This window comes from Rhinolophus sinicus, linkage group LG01 (assembly GCF_036562045.2).
Source record: "Rhinolophus sinicus isolate RSC01 linkage group LG01, ASM3656204v1, whole genome shotgun sequence".
NCBI classification, from domain to species: Eukaryota; Metazoa; Chordata; class Mammalia; order Chiroptera; family Rhinolophidae; genus Rhinolophus; species Rhinolophus sinicus.
The window spans coordinates 95,110,611-95,134,598 of record NC_133751.1 but is presented as its reverse complement, the minus strand read 5'-3'; the positions used below and the strand labels follow the sequence as shown (position 1 = coordinate 95,134,598).

At 36.3% G+C, this 23,988-nt stretch overlaps 1 protein-coding gene and 1 pseudogene across 18 annotated transcripts in view; one reads left to right on the top strand and one right to left on the bottom strand.

Annotated features, from left to right (window-relative positions):
• ROBO2 (roundabout guidance receptor 2) overlaps positions 1–23,988 on the top strand; it is a 1,656,458-nt gene that overhangs the window by 1,418,383 nt on the left and 214,087 nt on the right. The gene's annotated exons all lie outside the window — the stretch shown is intronic.
• Positions 22,494–23,680, bottom strand: LOC109452783 (actin-related protein 2/3 complex subunit 1A; annotated as a pseudogene).

Genomic DNA, 23,988 nt, shown 5'->3' with positions numbered 1-23,988 from the left:
TCTGCCAGAAATTTATTTAACACAGGGCCACCGCGGGAATTTCACAAGCCAATAGCATACAGGATACTGTCTCTTAATAAGCCCATAAAGGTATAATATACTCCAAAGCAATTCAACCATTATTCCAGAAAAGGAAAAAAAAAAAAAAGAATAAAGACCAAATTTAGTTGAGGTGTCCATTTTCTACAAGGTTCTTTCTCAGGAGAGATGGCTTAACTAACCAGGACCTGACTTCCAGCTGTCTGTGCAGAAACAGAATCCCTTGTTGCTAGAGCGCGTTGCTAGGGAATAAGGACACCGATGTCCATGGGGAGCCGACTTCCCTCAGGGTCCTCTGCAAGGTGCAACACCCCTGCTGCTTGGTAAGAGTAGCCTGTACCCTGCCTGGAGCTAATGCCTCAGAGGTCTTTGGAGAGCTAATTAGATCAGCAGACTCACCTTGCCCAGACCTAAACTCAAATAGTCCGGGTAAAATCTCAGTATTTATAGTCTAAATGTCTCCTTGCCGTTGTTGCTTCTTCAGGTTTTTTTATTGATAAGCTCCCAGTAGCACCCCCGGCAGCTGAGCTGCTGGGTGCTTATCAGCCACAAACCACGTGAGACACTGCCGTCCTGACACATCTTCACTCTTATATCAAAACAATTTTACTCTTAAAAACAACCACATTTTAATCATGAACAGGTAGATTTGAAATCATGTCAAATCAATATGTAACAACCTAGCAAAGGAGATTGAGAAAAACTGTTAGAAGTAGGCAGAAAATTAATGTGTATGTTATCTTAATATTGAAAGAGGGAGAGAATGTTCAACTGTGTCAGATGCTCCTGAAGGATCAAGGAAGAAGAGCAAATGTACTGACCATTGAATGTGTTAATGTGGACGCCACTGGTAACCACTGTCAGAGCAGTTTTGCTGGAGTAGTAACGTAGCGGGGACCTTTACTACAAGAGTTTTAAGAGAGAAAGAGAGAAGAGAAATTAGAGACACAAGTAAGGAGGTTACTCCTAGAGTCCTGGTGTATAGGGAAGAGAGAAATGGTGATTATCTGAAGAGGAAAAGTGGGGACAATAGAGAAGGTCTGTTTTTAAACTGGGAATTTTTTTTTAAGTACATCTACATGCTTATGAGGATCGCCTAGGAAAGGGAAAATCAATGATACAGAAGGGAGAGGGAGAAATTGCTGAAGCCACATCCTTGAGTAGGCAAAAGGAGATAGGAGCTAGATGCAAGTGAAGTTGCTTTAATGGAGATACATAGTTCACACATTGTCATGAGAAAAGGTAAATAGTGGCCCTAGATGCAGTCATATGGGTAAAGGAGGTAGAGGAGCAGTTTGTTGGGTGCAGTCCGTGATGCAAAATCATTTTTTCACATTAATGTTTGGAGAAATAAAAACGAACACTGGCTTATATGAATCCATTGTGTTGAAAGAGGACAGATTTCCAGACAGTGTTGAGATCTTGGGTAATCTATTACATATGACTCCTTTTATAGTCCACTTGTATAAACAAAGAATTCCTTTTCCAGTTTGGTTTAATTAAACAATGAAGCATTGAGCATTTATGATCACCAAGACCCCCACCCCTGCCTTCAGGGAGCTGCCTATCTGGTAGAACAAGCCCCAGGGTGTGGTGATGATATTTTCTAAATAAAAATCAGGACTGATCACCCCATCCAAGGGCTGAGAACAGGAGAGAATATTTAAGATGAGGGCCATCCAGGAATATCCAGGGCATATGTTAGCTATTATTGTAATTAGTATCAGATGTTTATAAGTGCTGAAGCAGAGCTAAAAAAAAAAAAAAAAAATCACTGTTACAGGAAAACAGAAGAGTGAATGCTCAACTTTGCCTGGGATGTGTTAGGGCTTTGAAAATTACTGAAACAAAGGGAGAGGCAGCAGTTTAGCCTGGGCAGGTAGATTAGAATCATAGGCAATGCATCTTGTTCTAAGGAGTGTGGATATTATTCTATAAACATCAACAGTGACATAATCAGGTCTGAATTATAGAAAGCTAAATCTGTTAGATATCTGGAGCAGAGACTGGCCAAAATTGGAGGCCATAAACCATTCAGTGTCCTCTGCAAAATTTCAGGTAATAAGGAAGTGACAAAGGAAATGGTAATAGAGATCGAGAGCAGGAAGTAGATCTGAATACATTTTCTTAGGGAAAGAAAAACAAAACTTTGAGACTTGTTTGGAAAGTAAGAGAACATATAACAATTATTGTGAAGTTCTCTTTGGGATAAAAATTACAAATTGATGTCACTTGTCATGATATAGAATACTGAGGATGAGCAATTTTTGTCAGGAGGTAAACAAACGTAATGAGTTCATTATGAGTGTTAGATAATTTCAAGCATTTGGAAAGTCTAGGATTTGTTTCTATAACATATTTTCTTTTAGTAGACATTGGATTTATCAATTATAAAGGACAAATTTATTATATACCAAACAAAATTAAAGATTCCTAATATTTTTAGTTCAGCATAACCACGTTTTCTTGATTAAAGTATTTTTTATAAGTTATAAAATTTACCAGAAATATTTTACTTTCCTCTTTGTAATTGTATATTCACATTTAATTAATCCATTGATTAAAAAGGAAAAAGCTGGAAAGATGGTTAAAAGGAAGTGAGAAAGTAATATAACGTAAGGAAAAGGAATAATCTACCTGGAAGATACCCTTTTCTTTCATAGGTTATGTGTCCAGTGGAAAATGCTTTGAGGTATATAGTTTTACAATATCCAAGAACTTCAATAAAATATACATAATAAATGCATTCAGCTCCCTATTGCATTATCCAAATCATTAATTATACACCAAGACCATTTAATGAAAGAATAGAATGCTTATTTGACCAAATCACAAAGACCACCTTGATTCATACCTTTCTAGTATCTAGATTTGATATGTTGGAAAACTTAAAAAATTACACATTGATTCTTTAACAAAATAAAGAATTCCACGATATACCATAATGTGTGTTTTTTTGTTGTTTTTCTTTCTTTACACTATCATAATATTCTCATATTTAGAAAATGGTTCCTACAACAGGTAATTATAGCATGAATTCATTATTATTTTTATTGTGAGATAATATCAATGTAATGCTTTTTCCCCCTGAAAACTTAGAGCTAAACTTAATGCATAATGATGGAAAATATATTAATTGCCTTTATTGTTAGTGCATTTACAATTTTTTTTCACTTCACATGATGTTTAAAATGTGTCTTTTTTTAATTTAATATTTTGATTATGTGACTATTATTTGCTGAAAGTGTTTTTTGGCAACAGAAAAGAGATAAGAATGAATGAATGCACAAGCTGAACTGACAGCCCTGTTGCTGCTTCAAGTTTTGGGTGTTTTTAATTGTACCTTGAACAATGTTAGTAGCCACTAACATTAACATCCTTATATGATTTCTTACCTGCAGAGAGGTATATAAAAACGTCAGGCTGCCTATTTGGCACTCTAGTTCCAGGGTGGTCTAGCATGGAATGGGTATAGTACTTAAGCAGTCTTTTTTGGTGCTTTTAAATCAGCTTCTTATTTTTTGGACTGTATTCTTATCATAGCACCTTAACTTTGCAACTTATTTGGTACAACCATGTCCCAAGGCAAGTGTACACTTTTATTGCAGATATAAATAGTAACTTTTTTAAATTATAAGGTATTTTTATTAATCATGGCTCAATTTACCAAAGATACCTTAGAATTTATTTAATTCTGCTAAATTTTATATTTTACAATTTATTATATTATTTTCATTTAGATTTCTCTTTTTTCTTGTTTCTCCTAGAGATTCACAATTATTGTTTGACCCAAAATCTTGTTAAGTGTCATAAAGAAGAGTATTGTGATTCATACGTTCATATGACTGATACTTTTATGCAAATTATCATTTTACTAAGAGTTATGAGATTTAGAAGGTAAAAACCCAACCTGCCTTTTACAAGAGCTAGTAATGTGATGGAGAAAGACATTTAAACAACAAAACAAGACAGAATACATTAATAATACATTCTGTTGTAGGATTAAAAAAAAAATTGTAAGCTGTGAAAGCACCAAGAAAAAGTGGTTGAGAATCGAGAAAGCTTTACAAAAGTTGGCACATCACATGTGCCATGAAGGATTAAAGAAGAGCTGTTTATAGGTAAAAAAAAAAAAAAAAAAAAAAAAGGGGTGTTGGAAGAAAGGAATAAATGGTGTATTTGTTTCCTAGGACTGCCATAACAAATTTGCATAAACAGGGTGGTTTAAAACAGAAATTATTCCCTCTCTGTTCAGAATATCAGAAATCTGATATCAAGGTTTGATTCCTTCTGGAGGCTCTAAGGGAGCAACTGTCGCAGGACTACTCTTCAAAAATACCAAATTCTCACTACTTATTGTTTTTATTTATTTCTGAAAGAGAAAGAGGCAGATACTGTAAAGGACTTCTAAGGCAACATAAACTCATACGCGTGGTTTCAGTAATGTCCTCTCATAGAAAAGCTTAAATCACACTTTGTCAGTTTACAGACATGCATTGATCTATCTAACAGAATAATAATAAATATTATTCACAATCGCTCTCATGTATTGAACACAGATAAGTATTTCACATACGTTATCTCATTTAATCCTTACCTTAATGGTAGTACTAACATGTTCTTGGTAGAGATAAGAAAACTGAGACATAAAGAAGTTAATTAATGATGGTATCTGCAAACACATGTCATAAGCAGAGTAATAATAAAATAAATTGAACATGAGAACATATATTACTATGGATTTTGAAAAAAGAAAAAGTAATAATACATGGGCATAAATATTATAATGATAGTGTGGTATGTGACAGTAAATGGGACTCTATATTACAAGCAACACAATTTTTAGCACTTTCTGCTTCTGCCTTCAGCAACAAAACCCATTTACACAATATGAAAATATGATGTGGCCATTTACTATGATAATAAAAATAAAAGCTATAGTACACATAGTTTTGAAACCCTACTGTTTGGGATTGAAAGTTTTGTCTAGTAGAGTTTAATATGCAATGCCATTATAAATAAATGAATATTCGTTAAAAAGGAAATACAATCAAGAATTCTATTAAAATAATTTTGTCTCTATGCTAGGACTGAAGTTTTTGAGTTGCCTTGTCAGGCTGAAATTTCTGAAGTCTGATCACCGTAGGGTCTTCCCTGAAAATGGGGTTGGAATAATAGTAAAAAATTAAGTAAGATCCCTGTACCCAACTCCATGTCTTCTGAGTCAGAGTCTCAGGGAGCAGGATGAAACAAACATCCAGGAGAATTATTTCATAGTAAATACCTAAGAACTATTGAGCTAAGTTAAATATGGGTATTCAAAATATTCTCCTCAAAATTAAAAACAAAAACAAAAACGGCTATTTTCATATTTTTTGTTTACTCTTTTATAAAAAAGATGTTACCAGTAAGAAGGAAGAGAAGACGACAAAATAAGAGAGTAAACTTAGTCTGCAGTGGTTCCATAAATTTCCAGTTCAAAGAAGTTGTATTAAGTAAATATTTAAGGTAAACATTTTACAGGCTACTTTTTGATAATCAAATCTATATGTTTGAAAAGTCATTATTTTTGCTTTTTTAATAATCCTGAATATATGTATGAGTATATGCTACGTATGATGCCTCTCCACATAAAATAAAATAAAATTGAAAGGTAGATTTCGGTCTCTCCCGTGCTATTCAGAAAGAAGCCTTCACATTTTATGGGACTGGAGCTACCAATTGGGCCAAATTTCCTGGGCACACATCCTTCTGGGAGTGGCTGCTCTCTTTACTTTCCATTTAGCAGCTGTACAACTGGGAAATGTCCAACAGAATGAAAGCCACCTGCTCCTCTAATGATTGGAGCCAAGCAGGCAGGGTTGAAGCTTTACCAAATGTGTTGTCTGTCACTCTGATTCCATTTTTAAAAGGAAATTGAACTGGTCAGATATTCATATAGAAAATATGTTCCATTAGTTAACTCCTGTTGTGCTTGTGGTTCCTTTCAGGCTACTAGATTCCACTGATTTTGAGACCCTCTTCTAAAATGAAGAGTGGAGATGATTTAGAGAGATAAATTTAGAAATTGAGGCATTCTAGAATGTGTTCCGTATTGCATGCCACGTTGCTTGTGATCTAAGGCTACATTATTGTCTTAGTCTACTCTAAATAGATTTAGGTAATTTTTTTTCCCCTCGTACAATTTACCTTTAATATGTGATTATGTGTGTCCCAGTCCTACACAGTAAATGTCAAATTCCCACTGGACTGTCCAACTCATTCCTGTTTCTACCCCAGTATCTGTAATTCTTTAAAATAGTCTGCAGGACAAGACAGTTTAGTATAGGAAGGAAGGGAGGGAGGAAGGGAGGGAGGCAGGGAGGAAGGAAGGAAGGAAGGAAGGAAGGAAGGAAGGAAGGAAGGAAGGAAGGAAGGAAGGAAGGAAGGAATCACAGGCTTTCTAACCACGTAGATATGAGGTGGAGGCTGGCATCCATTATAACTTCCCCTGTGGCCGTGTTATTTTGCCCCTCTGAGCCTTAGTTTTGTAATTTGTAAAATAGGGATATGTGGGGGATTAGATATGTTTGAAAATGTCATGTGGCCTTTGTTTTTAATGTAAATATTTAGTATTATGTGGTTTTAAATTTTTATGTTATTTTGATGTATTTGCATTTTGTATGTCATCGACATCTACGTTATGACAAACACCCAGAGCACTTGCATTTTAAGTTTTCACCCCAATCTGATCATGGATAGCATCCTTTATTTTCTGTCAACATCTTCAACATTGTGCTGTAATATTGTTCGACAGAGGATGATGCAGAAGCAATATGAGTTTGTATGCAAGCATACTTCTATAATGATACTGAACTAATGCTTTGTAAGGATTAGCTCATATAATATCATAAGAATGAGAGGGAAGAAAACTGCAATTTTTTGTTTAATAGTTTCAGGAAAATGCTCTCTCTATACGTACTTTTTTATCAGGACGCGGGTTTAATTATCAAGGTGAAGGAAGGAGACTAAACTGGTGGTGAGCATACTATAGAGTATACAGATGTTGTATTACAAAATAATGTTATTAACCAATGTTACCCAATAAATTTAATAAAAAAATAATCAAAAAAATTGAACTAGTGAGCACCTTCAGTGAGCATAATACTGTCAAAACTATATAGAAATAAATTAATTGAAGTGGATATAAAAAAGGAAAATTACAAATTGAAATAGAAAAATGAAAGTGGATCAGTAGAGTTTAACAATAATTCATCAATTCTCTTATTTTCAGTAGTTTAAGTAAAATTTTTATTATAATGAGCCAGTAAAGTACATAGACTTTAAATAATTTTAAGTTTAAAAAAAGAATATATACTATTTAAAAATGTTATGTTCCTTTATTCATTAATGCTATTAATTTAGGCTCCTCTAATTTGGCATTCATCAAAATTCATTTGAATGAATTAGATATAATATCATGAAAAATTAGATTCGTGTGCTGATTTGTATTCTTGCAGCTAATGGGCACTTTGCTTTATATTCGTCTGCCAATTTTAAATGCTGAGGCAGCACCACAGAAAATGCCAGCATCGGCAGACTAGTCACAAAAGTCAAGAAGCCATTTACCTAATTGCAGTGTCGGTCTAACTGCACAGCAGACTATTCTGTTACATGGTATTGGTACCTGAAGGCAAAATCAAATGGGTGTAGAATAAGACAGGGGATTAGCAGGTTCATTGTTTGACATTTTACACTTTGCACTTCCTTCCCTATTATACTCACTCTATCTTTTGGTGTCAAGACAATCTTCCCCAGAAATGGACACGATGGCTAAGAAGGCATTCACAGGTAATATGTACCTTTCTACCGTACAAGGTGATTGTGTCATGGTTATCTTTCCATCTCAAACTGTTTGTGGCACAAATTATTTGTATGGTGGGTAGTCAGCACACTTTTTTTTTTTTTTTTTTTCCGAAAAATCTCTTTGCCATGTCATTCTCCTAAAATAGAAGCATGACTCTGGAGCCAATCTCTTCCCAAACTGCTGTGTCAAAAATGACAGTCAGCTCAATGATATTGAACCACAGAGTTACTTAAATAGAACTACATTTCAAGCATGGATTTAAAAATGATTATCTTAATATTTTCCTGCAAACATAGCTAATGTGTGTCTTTATATTTATCTGACCTCCTTTCATTGAATTACTCCATCTTCAATGCTGAAGCACGCAGCATTGCTGGGCCACTCACAGTGATTTGCACCTATTTTTCATGGATGTGTCAGCCTATGATTATATAATTACATGACTTTTTATAAAAGCGTGGAAGGCTTAGAAAATAACGTGCCCTCGTTTTATGAATACTCAAGTACCCTTTGAATAAAATACTTTGTTCACTTGTAGAGATATGATATACCCCTGGAAGGCAATCATTGGGTCTTTTATGTAAATTACTATTTTTCATTATTTACCAGCTCCCAGGTGCCCCATATATACTGTAATTATATTCTCTGTGGCAGCCAGAATTGTACGGTCTAGAAGTTAAGTGATTAAAAAAGCAGATTTCCTGGGATTAGATGCAATATAATGCTATGCTGATATAAATAACTTCTTTCTATTACATATTAGGCAAAAAAAACCAAAAAAAAACAAAAAACAAAAAACAAATCATTAAAATATATGGTAATGAAGTAAATGAAAACGCTATACTTTTAACCAGTTTATGAAGCAAAATTTTTTTAACCTTACTCTTTAGTTTCTACAATGCTATTCAGATAATTACTTTTAAATTTTAAATGAGTTATGTCATTAATTACATATTTATTGAGTAGTTACTATGTCCAATTCAATGGCATTCTTGTATAAGAAACAGACCGTTCATACCACAAGATTTCAAAGTAATGGAATGAAGACATACATGAGATATACAGAACAACAAATATAAGTAAAAATTTAAATAATTGTTAAGATTATACTAGGTTGAAATATATGAAATTGTCCATTTTAAACTGTTATTGCCCTTATATAACTACAGTCTTATATAATTTTACCTCTTCCGCTCTTATAATATGTCACTCTTCCTCAAGTCTGTGCCTCTGTCTTTGTCCTTCCTTCTGAGTGGAAGGTTCTTTGCCACTTGGTCTGAAGGAAATACCTGCTTTTCATCTGTACAGTCTCAGCGAGAGCACTATATGTTCTGAGTATCTTTCCTGCAATTCATAGCATGAGTTAGACACTGCCTTATTGATTATATACCTTTTCCATTTAAAATATTTCAATGTGAGGTTATATCCTACTATACAGTGTGTGATTTTGTATGCCCCTATCCCTCCTCTTCCTGTTCTTTTCCTGAAATGTAATTCCTCCAGGGTAGTATAATAACATATCTGTGTCCTTGAGGGTAGATGTTATAACATATTTGCATCTATAAAGCTACTTTATATGGCTGGCATCTAACAAGAGCTAAGCAAGTGCTCAATAAATGGATATGTGAATGTATAAATAATTCAGTAATGACGTATTTTGAACAGTGGGAACTCTTGTAGGTTTTCTACTTCTGCCCGTCATTTTACAGATGAGAAAACGGAAGCTCAGAAAAGGAACTCCTAAAAATTGACCTTTAGGAGGTGAGTTAGAGGTGGGACAGTATAAGCAAAATAATAAAAGCCATCTAAAATTGGATGGGAATATTGTATTTCTTTGCTTGAATAACTGTGCCAACTTACAGATATTATATGGCTATGTTTTTCTTTGCTTGAATATCTGTGTCCTCTAATCTCCTTTCTTATTCTACACCAACTTGACTTGACACCAGGTACCAGTATCTCTAATCTTGGGAGATAATTAGCACAGATATTCAAGCAAAGAAGTACAGTAGTCCCTCCTTATCCATGGGGGATATATCCTGAGATGACTCCCAGTGGAATCCTGATACTGTGGATAGTACTGAAATCTATATATACTATTTTTTCCTATGCAGACTTATGCTAAAGTTTAATTTTTAAATTAGGCACAGTAAAAGATTAAAAACAATGACTGATAATAAAAATAGAACAATTATACCAGTATACTGTAATTAAAGTTTTCTGAATGTCGTCTCTCTCTCTCTCTCCTCTCTCTCTCTTTGAGAACCAAGATGGCTACTGACTGAGGGGCAAGGAGTTTATAGAGTGTGGATACGCTGAACAAAGAGGTGATTGCGATCTCAGGAGGGATAGAATAGGCTGGTGCAAGATTTCATCATGTTACTCAGAAGGGCATGCAATTTAAAGCTTAAAAATTGTTTCTTTCTGGAATTTTCCATTTAATATTTTGGACTGCAGTTGATTGTGGATAACTAAAAACACAGAAAGCAAAACTGAAGATAAGGAGGACTACTGTATTCGTAGTAACTCTATAATAACTCTACGCAGGGACAATCACTGAAGATTTTGTAGAACTGTGACTTAAATTGAATCTTGAAAGATGGATAGAATATAGACAGGCAGAGGAAATAGGAGAATGTGAGTGGAGTATATGAGCAAAACATCTAGGAAGGAGAGCCTAAACTGTGTGGAGAAGAGTGAGCAAAGAGAATATTAAATTAGTCAAAGGTTGTTCTCATGTCCTTAGAAGTATATGGTTTTAGCCATGGCCTATGTACTTTCTGGCTTTCTAATATTGACATAAGATATATACACTGGGGGTGCCAAAAAAATATACACAAGTGGACAGCATTGCTGGAGCAGTAGTTCACTGTAGTCAGAAGTGTACTCACCTCCCGCGTACTCACCTTTGCACAGCGTGCCATCCAGAGCTAGGAGGAGGTGTTCTTCCTGTGTTTGGCCTTGACTCTCACATTCTCCTAAGAAAAGTCACCACAGGTCGCCACTCTAAATTATTGTGAATTGGAACAAAACATATGTTTATCAACTGGTTTAGGAGTATTGCTTTTTAAAATTATATATATATATATATATATATATATATATATATATATATATATATGTCAGCTAAATTCATACTCATGGCTAATCATTGTGTGAATGGCAAATTGGTAAATGTTTCCTCAATTGAGTCATTTTTAATTCACTTAACCATTTATTGAATGCTCACTATGTGTAGGGCAGCGTGCTCACTGTCAGAGATGTGATGGCAAAAAAGACAGCCGTGTCTTTGCTCCTATGGAGACTTGCATTAGTGGGGAAATAGGTAATCAACAATTCTATAATAAATGGACCGATACATTACAAATTGTTGAAAGCATTGTTAAGGACGTAAACAGATGATATGATAACACGTAGTTTGTGAGGGTGTCCTCTTTCGGAGAATGTGGCTAGGGATGTTCTCTCTGTGGGGGTGATATAAAAACTGTGACCCGAGGTGAAAGATGGAACAAATGAGAGGGAGAAAGGGCTAGGTGAGGAGGTGGAACTGTGTTTGCAGTGGTCCTGAGCTGAGAACTTTGTAAGCTAAAGGAACCTAGGGTAGACCGGTGAGAGCAACTCATAATGATGGAGGAGTGAAGGAGGAGAGTGATGGGAGGAAGATGGGGTGGTCAGGAGCACCCAGCTCACACAGGGTCATGCAGATGCTAAAGTTTCAGATGCCATTTTAGTGTGATTAAAAAACAACAACAACAACAACAACAAAACAAAACAAAAAAACAAACAAAAAACGTGGAACAGTTTTAACCAGGAAGGTACATAACCAAGATTGTATTTATCAACGAAGTCTACAATTACTGTATTGAAGATGGATTGGGATGGAAAAAGAAAGAAGCAGGATCAGTAAGGAGGCCACTCAGTTGTCCAGACAAGAAGTAATGTGCCTTGGGCAGTGTAATGACAGCTGAAGTGGAATGAAGTGAGCAGATTGTAGAAATACTTGGGACACAGAGCTGTGAGAACTTGATGAAGTGCTGGCTTTGTGTTGTAAGGGAAAGAGACTGAGCCAGGAGAGCTTATGGGTTTCTCACTTTAGAGACAGAATGTAAGGAGGAACCATCAGCAGAGCTGAGGACCCTTGTGGTGAGCAGGCTCGGGGGTGGAAGGAGAGTACAGCTTTGTATGCTTTATTGGAGGTGCCTGATTCTGAGTCGTGTTGACACTTCCTAGTCTTTCGAAATCAGGAGTGAGACGTAGATGGCAGATATGAATTTAAATAATGTGAATGTATAGGTAAGTGAAATTATAAGATTTCTCTCTTTGTCATAAAGGGGGAAAATCAAACCTATTTAAATGTGTGTATAATGTAAGTGTATATATAAAATGTAAGTATATGCACACATACACACACACACACACACACTCCTAGGGAATAAAAAAGAATAATTGAAGGAAGGAAGGATAAAGGAAAGAAAGAAAGGAGGAGAGGAGGGAAGTTTTGCTTGCATGAAGAAAGCTGTGTTCAAATCAACTTTAAAAGTTCAAATAATTACTAATTCAGTTTATTTCCCCCCAACAAAGCTACATATCAATGTAAAAATAAATTAATAAAAATATGAATAAGAATAACTCAGCTTCCAAAGATCATATAGGGTAAGGATTTGAACTGAAAATCTGACAAACATATTTAAACCCTGTGATCTCTTATGAGTCTTACTCTTTTCATATTTCCTGCCAGTGAACTTCACATTTTAACTTAACCTTGAGCTAAAACCTCCAGAAATGCCATTGCTACAAGGAAAGTGACCCAGATGACGGGACAGACCATATGGAATGTGTGGAATATATGGGACCGATTTGTATGAAGTTTGGGACCGTATGGGACCGAGTTGTGTGAAGGCATTAGAATAGGGACCCTAACAATCTCTGGATTGGGGGTTAGTCAGAGTGGCTACCCACTGCCATCGCTCATGAAGTTGTATCTAATAGAAGCATTGTCAGGCAACAGAATGTTTCCTACTGAAAATATGGGGCTATATTAATAATAAAAATAGCTAATATATCTTGTATTTATCATGTGCCAGGCAGTGTTGTAAGCACTTGACATGCTACCTCATTTAATTCCCACAATATCCCTGAGGTGAGTGTAATTATCTCTATATGATAAATGAAGAAATTGAGGTGAGCTTAAACAATTTACTTAAATTCATAGAGCTCTTAAGTGGTAGAGCTAGGATTTCAACTCCTGGGTGCATGAGTAAATGTTATTTGTTGTTTGGGAAAAGTGCATGGGGGAAAAATATTTCCAATCTCAGAGGACAGGAAGGCTAGCTCGTTCCTGGAATAGATGGCCTACCCATTCCCAGTGGCAAAAATGGAAAGAGAAGGAAATAACAGCCAGTTGTTAATTCATAAACCATCATTTTCCCAACTGCAAGACTTGCAGTTTCTGCACCTGGCACGTTGCTGACTCATCTCACCTGAATCATTTAGTCAGCTTCATTGTGTTTGCAAGGGCTGCTAATTACCTCACTGGAATAATTTAAACTATCAATAAAGAATGCAATAAATCATTAAAGATAATGGTTAATAAGGAGAAATAATTTTGACTATTCAGCTTGCATTGATCCTTGATATGAAAAGATTAATTTTGTATTCTATTTTTAACCTTCCAGGCAACCATTAGCCATTTCTTTTGGCAGAGTTGAGCTGAGCTGGTTTTTCATTAAAAACTTGGCATTTATCTTATCATTGAATTCCTGTGTTCCTGAATTTCTGTTCATTCCAGGAACAGAAAAATATTGTGACTTACCAAGGAAGCACAACAAGACAAACATTACCTCTTTAATAAAAATCATTGCAACATAGATTTGAAGCACATGTAGTTTCAGTGCTAAACTGGATTTCATCCTTTTTAATCTACCCAAGTACACATGCTCCTGATTCCTGTTAATTTAGAAGATCAGTCTCTTTTCGTCTTCTAACTATAGGAAGTGTATAACGTGTAATGGGGATATAGTACCACAATTATCTCATCTGTAATACATAATAATGGAAATATTTTGTCTCAGGCATTCACATGAAAGCTTAGGTAATATTTTAGTGGGAATGTCCTTTTAAATGTTCTCAGAACAGTACTCATTTTTCATAGCTTTTAATTTATTTTTATGTTTTTGTCATGGCCAGACAAAGTTGTATAATAAGAAATACTTATACTTTGTGGTCATGTTGGTCTATTGCAGGCCAAGATTATACTGAATAATGCATATATGCATGACATCAAGAAACTTTAATGCAAACATTTTTGCTTTAACAATATAGTAAGAACAGTACATTCTGTGTCAAAATTCATATCTGTGGAAGAGAAAATCAGAGCCATACTATAGCATTTTGACTTATTTTAAGATTGGAACTAAATGAATAATGAATGCTAATCTAAAGTTACATCAGTTAAGCAATTTTTACCTATAAGAATACTTTATTTTGCCTAATCTGAAAACACTCGAGACATATATGACAAAACAACAGAGCAAATTTTAGAATCATATGCTATCATGAGGCAAATAGGCTATTTAAACCCAAAGTATGAATTTAAAAGTATCCGCTACTTCTCTTGAATGTAAGACAATGGAAGGTACAAATGCAATCTCTCTTCTATGTTTTATTTCTCCATTCCTGGATTCTAGGAATAGGCCAGGAGCTACCTTTCATTACCACTTCATAATTGAACCAGACTTGTTTTACCAGGATTTTCCACATAAGTTTAAGCTATCACTATGGCCCCAACTGGTACCCAACTGGTCAGAAAGCACAGAATTATTCATTACTTATGAATTACTTTACAATTCATAATTGTGAATTACTTTACAATTCAATGAAAAGTAATGAATTGGTATTTCTACATTCCCTCAAACTTGTTGGGAATTCTTTCTTCATGCAACCAACCAATCAATAAAATCCTAGTATGCTGGTGTCTGAGGGAGATCTAGTGAGATATAGAGAACCAAGGCCATTACTATTTTGTCTGACCATGTATCTTTTTGTGTGCAAGTAATTAAAAAAAAACTGAAGAAAAAAAAAAAAGGCAGCTCAATTGCTCGTGGAGAAAGCTGCTTTATTGCAAAGATGCTTCCATTATTTCATGAAATTCAAGGACAGAAAGGAAAGTTGAAAGTAGCAAAGTTGAAAAACAAGGTTGTCATGTTCTCTAAGAAACACAGTGTTCTCCCTGCACCCTATTTCTCTCTTTATGCTGATGCCTTCTCTCTCTCTCTCTCTCTCTCTCTCTCTCTCTCTCTCTCTCTCTCTCTCTGTACACATCTTACCTGTGGTTTGAAATGGCCACATCCAAGTCACAAGTTTATGGTCTTTTATATCCAGTGCCCACTAATGACTGCCAACAGTTTCTGGAGAGGGAGTGAGGAAAGGAGTGAGGGAGGAAGAGAGAGAGAGAGAGAGAGAGAGAGAGAGAGAGAGAGAGAGAGAGAGACCAAGACCTCTGGATTACCATAGCAGAACCCATGAGTGAGAGTTTGCCCTTGTCCACTCTGCTGTGACAAATGGGGTTAGATGGAGCAGACAGTGATAGGGGTGTTTTATATAACCCTGCCCTCTATGCCTCCAAGCATGCTGCAAACACTAAATGATCACTAGAAATCCAAGCCAGGGTTGATTAATAGTCAGAATAAATTCTCTGGAGAAGGGAGGACTTACCATCAATTCTTGATGGATGAGTAGAAAGTGTCAGGTGGGGAGGAAGACATGAATCCCGAATGGGGGAGTGGTAAGAGCAAAAACTTAACTTTAGAACCTGTAAGAGAACTATGCTGAGTGGTGACTAGAAGAGTGAGGAGAGCTGGAGGTCTGTATGCAGATATTGTGGAAGTTTAGGAAGGAAGGTTTTGTGGAAAGCCTTGGATGATAGACTATGAAGTTTTTACTGTCTGTGAAGATATCGTTGAAGTTTTGTTGTTGTTATTGCTTTTGCATATATGTGTGTATTAGCAGGGAGTGATTATTTATCAGACTTGTGCTCTTAAACGTTTAACAGGCAATTCTCCAAAATACAACGTGTGTACAAATTTATTATAAATTTTGCCAATGCAAAAGATTTGGAAAACGTAATTTACAACTAATAATAAAATACATAATACCCTGTATTGTAAATTTCATATATCTCAGAATGTTTTCATTAATTTTTGCCAAGTCTTATTATCTGTAGCCATGGTTACAGTTCAACCACGATTTGCCAAACGCAGTTTCATCCCAATTTGCTAATTATTTTCCCAATAAATTTATTGTCATTAGATCTAATATGTAATCTATTATTAAACTATTTCTCACTTTCATATAATTTGCAGTCTTCAAACTGAAAACGTTTTCAGCTTTAGTACCAATTGGAAATGTATATAATTTATCAACATAATCACAAAATACCTGAAAATTTAGCGGTCGTCTCTTACGAACAGAACGAGCTGGCTACAGCAAACCACTGCATAGTCTATGAGTGTTAATGAATATCTTAATGTCAATAGAGAGGAAAGCTGCATGTGGGAAAATCTGCAGAATAATCCATGAGATTTAACTGGACCTGGGAGCAAGATGGAGTTAAAGAAGATTTCAAGAATTTATGCTTAGATGAAGAGGTTATGATGATAGCATAACAAAGAAAGGACATAGAAATCCATTTCTGCAGCTCCAGTTGTGTAATCTGTTAGTATGTGGTACTTTATAAAACTCCATCAATTCATCAAATATCTATGGAAGAGTAAATACTAATGAGGAAAAGCTAACCAGTCTACATGCTCTACAGGATAATTTTCTAATTAATCGTGGAAGTCACCTACAGTTCAAAAGTGGTTGTAAATAATTATTGATTTCTATTAAATGAAGCTTCTCTCCTCAGCTTTTAGTGATGACCTTACCCTCACATTCTTCCTGAAAGGGGGCCCTCACTGGACTCTGTGCCTTCCCAAAGCAGAATCTGCTTTGCTTTTACCCTGTGTCCCTCACATCTAGCTCAGTATTTGGCTCAGATTGTTGAAGAATTGTGGTTGAGTTAAGAAATAAAGTATCTGTAATTGACTTCATAAAAGAGGAAGGTGATGAAAAGGGGCAGGCTAGTTGCCGTCAGTCCTTAGCCAGGCCCGGAGAAGATGTTGACCAGCGCTAAATCTAGGGAAGTCAGTTCTTGTTCCTGTTAAATCCCAGGAAAGTCTATCAGCCTATGAGGAAGTCTATAAGGCAAGATTCAGTAACAAACGTATGTGGCTTGGTGCTAATGTTTCACTGTCTCCAGAGTGAAAACTCCAGCAGTCACTGTATATAGAGACACCCTTGAATTTCAAATGCTGGAACTGAGGGTAAGGATTAGAGGCTTGTGTTGGATATTGATATAGCTATAAATATTTAGCAAAACGAGGCAGAACAATTCCCTTTGCAGCATACAATATACGTACAGTATGCTTCCTATATTTTTAGCAATGTGGAAAATAACACTTGAGATTTGTTTTGACTCTTCTGTTTTTTTGTTTGTTTGTTTTTCCATTATTATTAATGAATGTAGTCAGAAAAAGGACAAAGAGGGGATTATAAAAACAGTTTGTATATTCTCTAGAGGAGTGGCATTTACAGAATTTCATATCAAATGTAAGGAATGGCATTTTATATACAGGCTTTTTCTTTTTTCATTTAATCATGTATAACTAAAGTGAATCTTGTATTAGGAATGCAAGATGTCCTCTGTGAACTGATCCTGTTCCCAAACTTCATTTGTAAACCATCATTTGCAACATGGTAGATAGTTATGCACATAAACAATATTAGATGTTGTTTTAAGTGACCCCATACTAGTCTACAGAATCTGATTTAGCTCAGTTCCTGGAGCGTATGAAGGCACTAGTGACGCTACAGACCCAGGGGGTGGCTAACTGTGGCCCGTGGGCCAAATCCAGTCCACCTCTCCTAATTTTATAAATACTTTTTTTTTTGGAACACAGCCATGCTCATTCATTAACATATTGTCTATGGCTGTGTTAGAACCACAGTGGCAAAACTAATTGCAACAGACTTTTAGGGCTGCAAAGCCAACATTTTCAGAGTAGAACTTTGCCTATTGTTGGATGACCCTTAATTAGTTCTTAACACCACTCGGAAGAGTGAATTGTGGGGAATTTTATTCAGAGTTGTGACTCTGACGATCAGGAATGGATCTTCCTCTACCAGAGCAATCGGCTGGCTTTGTGCGCTTTGGAGCGTCCTCTTCTTTTTCCTGCCCCAGAAGTCAGTGATTGGTACAACTTCATGTGTTAGGAATTGATTCTCATGGTCTAAAGAGGGGCCTCTAGCAGAACATAGGCTAGAGACACAAGAGAGGGAGGCAGAGCTATTTCTTCTGTTATTTCAAGTCTATTGGAGAAGTGAGGTCACGTGGCTGGATTTGGGGACATTGCCCTCTGTTGGGGGCTAGTGATGAAGGCGTCACTCGCAGGGTTGAATCTCCTCTGCTTCCTTCCTTCTCTCTTACTACCACTCCTCCCCCCATAACCCCTCTTCGTCTCACACCCTGCTCAGGATAGGTCTTGGGGTGAGGTACCATGTAGACATGAGATGAAATCTCAACATTATGTCTTGTGAAAGAGCTAGTAGAGCAAGAATGAGAGAGAGAAAGGGTATTATAGGCAGCTGTGAGGAGGAACCGGGGGGCGGGGGGTTCCTGGACCACTGGGTATCTCAGTTTATTAGGAGATAAACAAAAAATAGCTAATGCCTAACCTGTATTATACTTCCCTAAGCTGTTCTGTATTATGCTCCACTATTGTATGTTATACTGGCAGTAGCATTGCTACATGACAATCCTGTGAGGTTACAGCCATGCAGGGTGCTTGACATTCTCTGTGCACTGCCCTCTGAGGAGATTCCTCTCCCTCTCTGGTAACCTCTCCTTCTTCTACTTCACTGTAATTCTCATCATTTCATTTTTAAATGATTGAGTTCCGCTAGACTTAGTTGTGTGCCCTTATACCTGTCATTCTATATACCTCCCTAGACAATTACATCTACTCATAACTTCAACTGCCATCTATAACCTGCAAACTCAAATGTAGCACTCTTACTGGGATCTATAGTATGAGCTGCAGATCTAGATATCCAACTGCCTACTTGAAAATGTTTCCATTTGGCTTGCGCATGGGTTTGTTTGTTTGTTTGTTTGTTTTATTCTACTCTTCCATTATAGCTTGTCTTACTTAGTAAATGTCTCCATCATGATGAAATTTCTCAGTTCAGGAATTCCTGTGACAATCTTGTCCCTTGTATCAAATCGTGCAGTCCAGTGGATTTCCTCTCTTAAATATCACTGTAAATACATCTACTGCTTTCTATTCACACTACCACATCCTAGTCAAAGGAATACGAAAGTTTGTTATCTGGTCCACCTGAAACTACTCCTTACCCTAATATGCTGTTCTCCTTTTCTACTTGAAACTTTTCAATGACCTCCCTTTATCTTTTTTTTTGAAAAGTCTAACTTGATCCTTATACAGCCTTTTTCACCTACAAGGCCCAACCGGATCTTTATACAACTTTTTTCACTTCTTCCCACATGCCATTCTTCTATTGTTGATTATCTTGCTTCCTCTGCTGAGAAGGCCCTCACTTCCCTATTTTTGGCCTAGACAATTTCCAGGCACATTTGTTGTCAGAAATTATGTCATCTTTTAATTTCAGTCTTGCAAAAATGATCGGACTAGGTGAGGTACCATGAATTTCACATATGTAGTTGTAGTCACAATTGTAATGAAGTAAATCAGTATATAATTATGTAAAATCTGTCAGTATCACTAAAATGTAATCTCTAGGAGGACAAAGGGTCATATACTCCTGGTTTAGATCTGTCTTTCCATGTCTTAACACAAAACTCTATAAATATTGAAAGAAATCATTCTACTGACTGACTGCTTAAATGAATGAGCTCATTTAACATATATGGTCTTATGAGATATATATTGTTATTACCATTCACAGTAACTGAGTAAAACTAACTTTCAAATCTAAGCTATCAGATCCTCAAATCATGCACTACAGTACACTGCAAAGAAGGATTAGAGTTTATTCGCTCTCCTCCTTGTTTCCTATTGCCATGTATAATGAAAAGTTGATGAGGTCCAGCTACTGGATCCTAGGTAAAGGAAGAACAAATCAATACGTAACAGTGTTTTTGGTGTTAAGGGTCAAATTGAATAAATTGTATACCTTATTACCCTTACATAGATAATGGCTTCACTGGGTATCACTCTTTTATTTTAAGGCCACTTAGTCTGAGTATTATTATTTTTAATGCACTGACACATAAAATGAAGAAATGGCCTAATAATGAATACTTGATCCCCAAATCATGAAATCAATTTTAATATGCTTGGAAGATTTAATATTTTCTTAGTGTAGCGAGATTGATGAAGTCCTGCTAATGAATATATTGATGAGATTGAAGGAGAATGGGCTGATTGGTCTTTTGTCACCAGAGAGATGAACCCTACAATATAGACTAAGAAGTAGGTAAAGAATATGGCATTGAAGCAACTATAGAAGTATAAAAAGTTAACACTCTTTTAAAAAAAATTCATAACTGTGCATTTTTATACAGATAATGAAATACAGTTAATTTTCTCAGAACATTAATTTTAAATGAACATATTAATTTTTAACTTTTTTTTTTTTAAATTCTGTATGGATCTGTTTATTTTCTTTCTAGATCAAGGATTATAGACTTAAAAATCACTCCCTGTCCTGATAATATCAATGGAAAGCACTTTATTTCAAATAATATTTTATTTAAATACTGATAAAGTGTCTTTTTAAACCAAGTAAATACTAAGCGATGTAAAATTAGCTGTTTTATAAAGACATTAATTTTTAATTCATATTGTAGAGGCAATTTTGAATACAGATATAACAGTTTCAAAAGATGTGTTTCTCCCAGAGTCGACCCATCAAGCTGTATTCCCATGCTAACTAGCTTGAAGACAGATACTAATTGTATGCTGAGTTTGTAATGCATCAGTTTAGCACTATCGATCTGCTAAAAAAATGAAAGTAAACTAAGCAAGAGCCAGTCTCAATACCAAAGGAATGATATATTGATTCCATCTGACAATGCTTTGTCTACAGATCAATGTGTATGTGCGGCATAGACCAGTTAAGAATGAAACAAGGTGGACAAAGGTCAGGAAAGAAACACAGGGCATCCAAGATTATTGGAGACCATGAAATGAACATATCTTTAAGTTCAACTGAGAGGTGTTTAGAAAGGAATTCATTAGGTTTATTGGGCAAAAAAATTCACAGCATGAATATTTAATGACTCAAATACGATACCAAGATCATAGGAGCACTTTGAAGAAATTAAGACTCACTTTTTAATCAAGAATGACTTTGTAGTGAGTTTGTGAGGTAAAGACGTTATATAAACTCAGTCTTGCTCTCATTTCACCACATGTGAAATCTTTTCTGTTAAAAACTTGTTTCCAATTCCCTGTATCAAGCACTTGTAATATTCAAATGTCCTCAGTTCCAGAATTCTCTGACATCTTATTTTAGATCTTAAAAGTTGACCTGTATAATCCTCTCAGAACCAAAGGGCTTTTGGTGGTCTTCAGGTTTTATGAGATTAGGCATACATTCTTCCAACCTGACAACAGAATTTAATGTGGAACACAAACGTCATATTATTCAATACATTTTGTGTCTTTCGTGACCCTTTGGTACCATCAGGTTGACCTGTTCCCAAGCAGAACCATTTATTTAACTTATGGTTTTGCTGTTCCCAAGCAGAACCATTTATTTAACTTATAATCTAATTAGCTTTCAACAGACCTTTAACTTTTGAATCTTGATTCATTTATTTAAAATATCTTTTCTTTATTACTTTGAGCATATTCATGTATTATGACTTTGGATTTAATTCTCCCATTAATGTTTATCCGACAGCCGTGCTAGGTCTTAGAGAGCCAAATGTGTGTTATTTGTAATACAGTTTCTTCTTAGGTTTGTCAATCTATATTTTATATTACCTATCTATATTCTTAAATTTCAGATTTAAAAAATGATCATGCTGGGTTGATGAAAGGTTGAGAGATGGAAGAAATACTTTATAGCATAATCATAAAGTAGTAATTCATCAGCTTTTCCTCTTGTGAAGTAAAATTTAATATTCTATATTAAAATACATGCATATGAAAAAAATTATCATTACATAGTCGTTTTTTTCCACATTCAGTATTTTTATGGTTTTTTTAATGGTATTTTTGTTTTTTTGTTTGTTTTTTTGTTGTTTTTTTAGTTATTTACCTTCCTTTTAACTTGGTGTGACAATTTTCCATAATAACTACTAAAAGAGAAGCTTTAGTCAAGAATGGAATGAAATAGCAAAAAAAAACCACAAAAAACTAAAAATTATATTTAAACAAAATCACACTAAATGACATTTGAGTGATGTGTGTCTTCAGCGTTTGCTTTCCTCTCGCACTCCTCACCATCATGCCAATGGTGGAGCTGCCAATGGGTGCAATTTGTCAGTCTGTCCTGCTGGATCGGGGAGACTCATTCAGCTTTACATTATCTAAATGCTCTGGGTAGAAGACCCCAAGGTCTTGAAATTCCAAATTTCCATGGCTCCATCGATGCCAGTAGTGCAAACTGGGTGACATTCTATTCTGTGCAGGGTCATCGGGCTGTATTGCGGTCCTCGGTGGTGGCCCGCTGGTCCGTGTTGCAGAAGCATCCCGTGACAGATGTGTGGGGCTGGGTGCTCTGTTCTGGAATGTCTAGCTTGAGATGAAGGTCAAGTAGCTATGGTCATTGTAGTTAGACAGCATTGGGCAGCAATCATGGCCTGCAGCTAACACGCTGTTCTTAGAGACAAGTGATACACTCAGGAGGAGCAGGAACTTTTTTCAGAGTTGAGACCTGCATGCTTTTGGAGGCATCTGCAAGCCACGCAGTGCTGCCATGGCTGACCCAGGCCAGGCGGCTCCCACTGGCGGAGAAGCTGACCCCATGCACCCAGTCACCAGTGCCACTGCCACCAAACTCGGACATCAGCTGACCAAATGGCATTGTGCTGCCCCAGGGCGGACTGGATGGCTTTCCATCCATGTGTTTAATGTATGCAGAAAACACTCCGCGTTTGAAATCGCATGATCCTGCTGCCAGAAAAACATTGTTGGGATGCTAATCCAAGCCGAGGACGATGGAGGGAATTGGGTTTTTAATGTGCTTATTTACCCACCAGTCGTTTTCGGACTTGAAGTAACAAACAGAAATGAGTCGTGCTCCACTTCCCACAACACGTGTACTCTCTAGCGGGGATCAGCTGACAAAAGTGGCTGCACGGTTCATTCTCAGGATTACCAGTGTTGGCTTCCAGATACCATCTTTCTGACTCCAGACATAAGCGTTGTGGTCGCTCCCGGGAGCCCAGTCCATACCTGTGATGTGTCCATTGCGCTCCTTGTGCTCAGGAGCTTTCACCTATTGCCCCCACCCCTCCTTCTTAGAGACTGGACTTAATTATTAGGGCTAAGGGCAGTCTGGGCGCGATCCCTGTTCCAGGCATGGAAGCTGATCGGTTCTAGTAAAAACTGATGCAGGGACACTGGGTATTCTTAGTGTTTTCAAAGGATAGATAGCTGGGGTGGGGGCAGCTTGAACGACCTCGGGCAGACTGTGCTCAGTTGACTCGAACAGGCTCTGGCAGGCGCTGGCAGAGGTCTTATTACATAGTCTTAACCACAACATGTCAGAACCAGAGAAGGCTAACTGTAGCCTTATAGCTATGGAAAAAACAATCTACCACAACGTCCGCCTCCACCCCCACTCGCAGTTATTTTCTGGGACTTCTTACATTTTAAGAGGAAAATTCGGTGTCAGCCTGTATCAACATTGTTACTTTAAGAATAAAAGTATTCTTTTTAATGAATTATTCAAATTAGCATGTGTTTGGGGATTTTTGAGGATTCTAATTTAGTCAGATGTGACCTACGATGATTCAAAAGGAACATTGAAACTAATGTATGTGTAGAAATACTGGATTTCCGAATAAAATA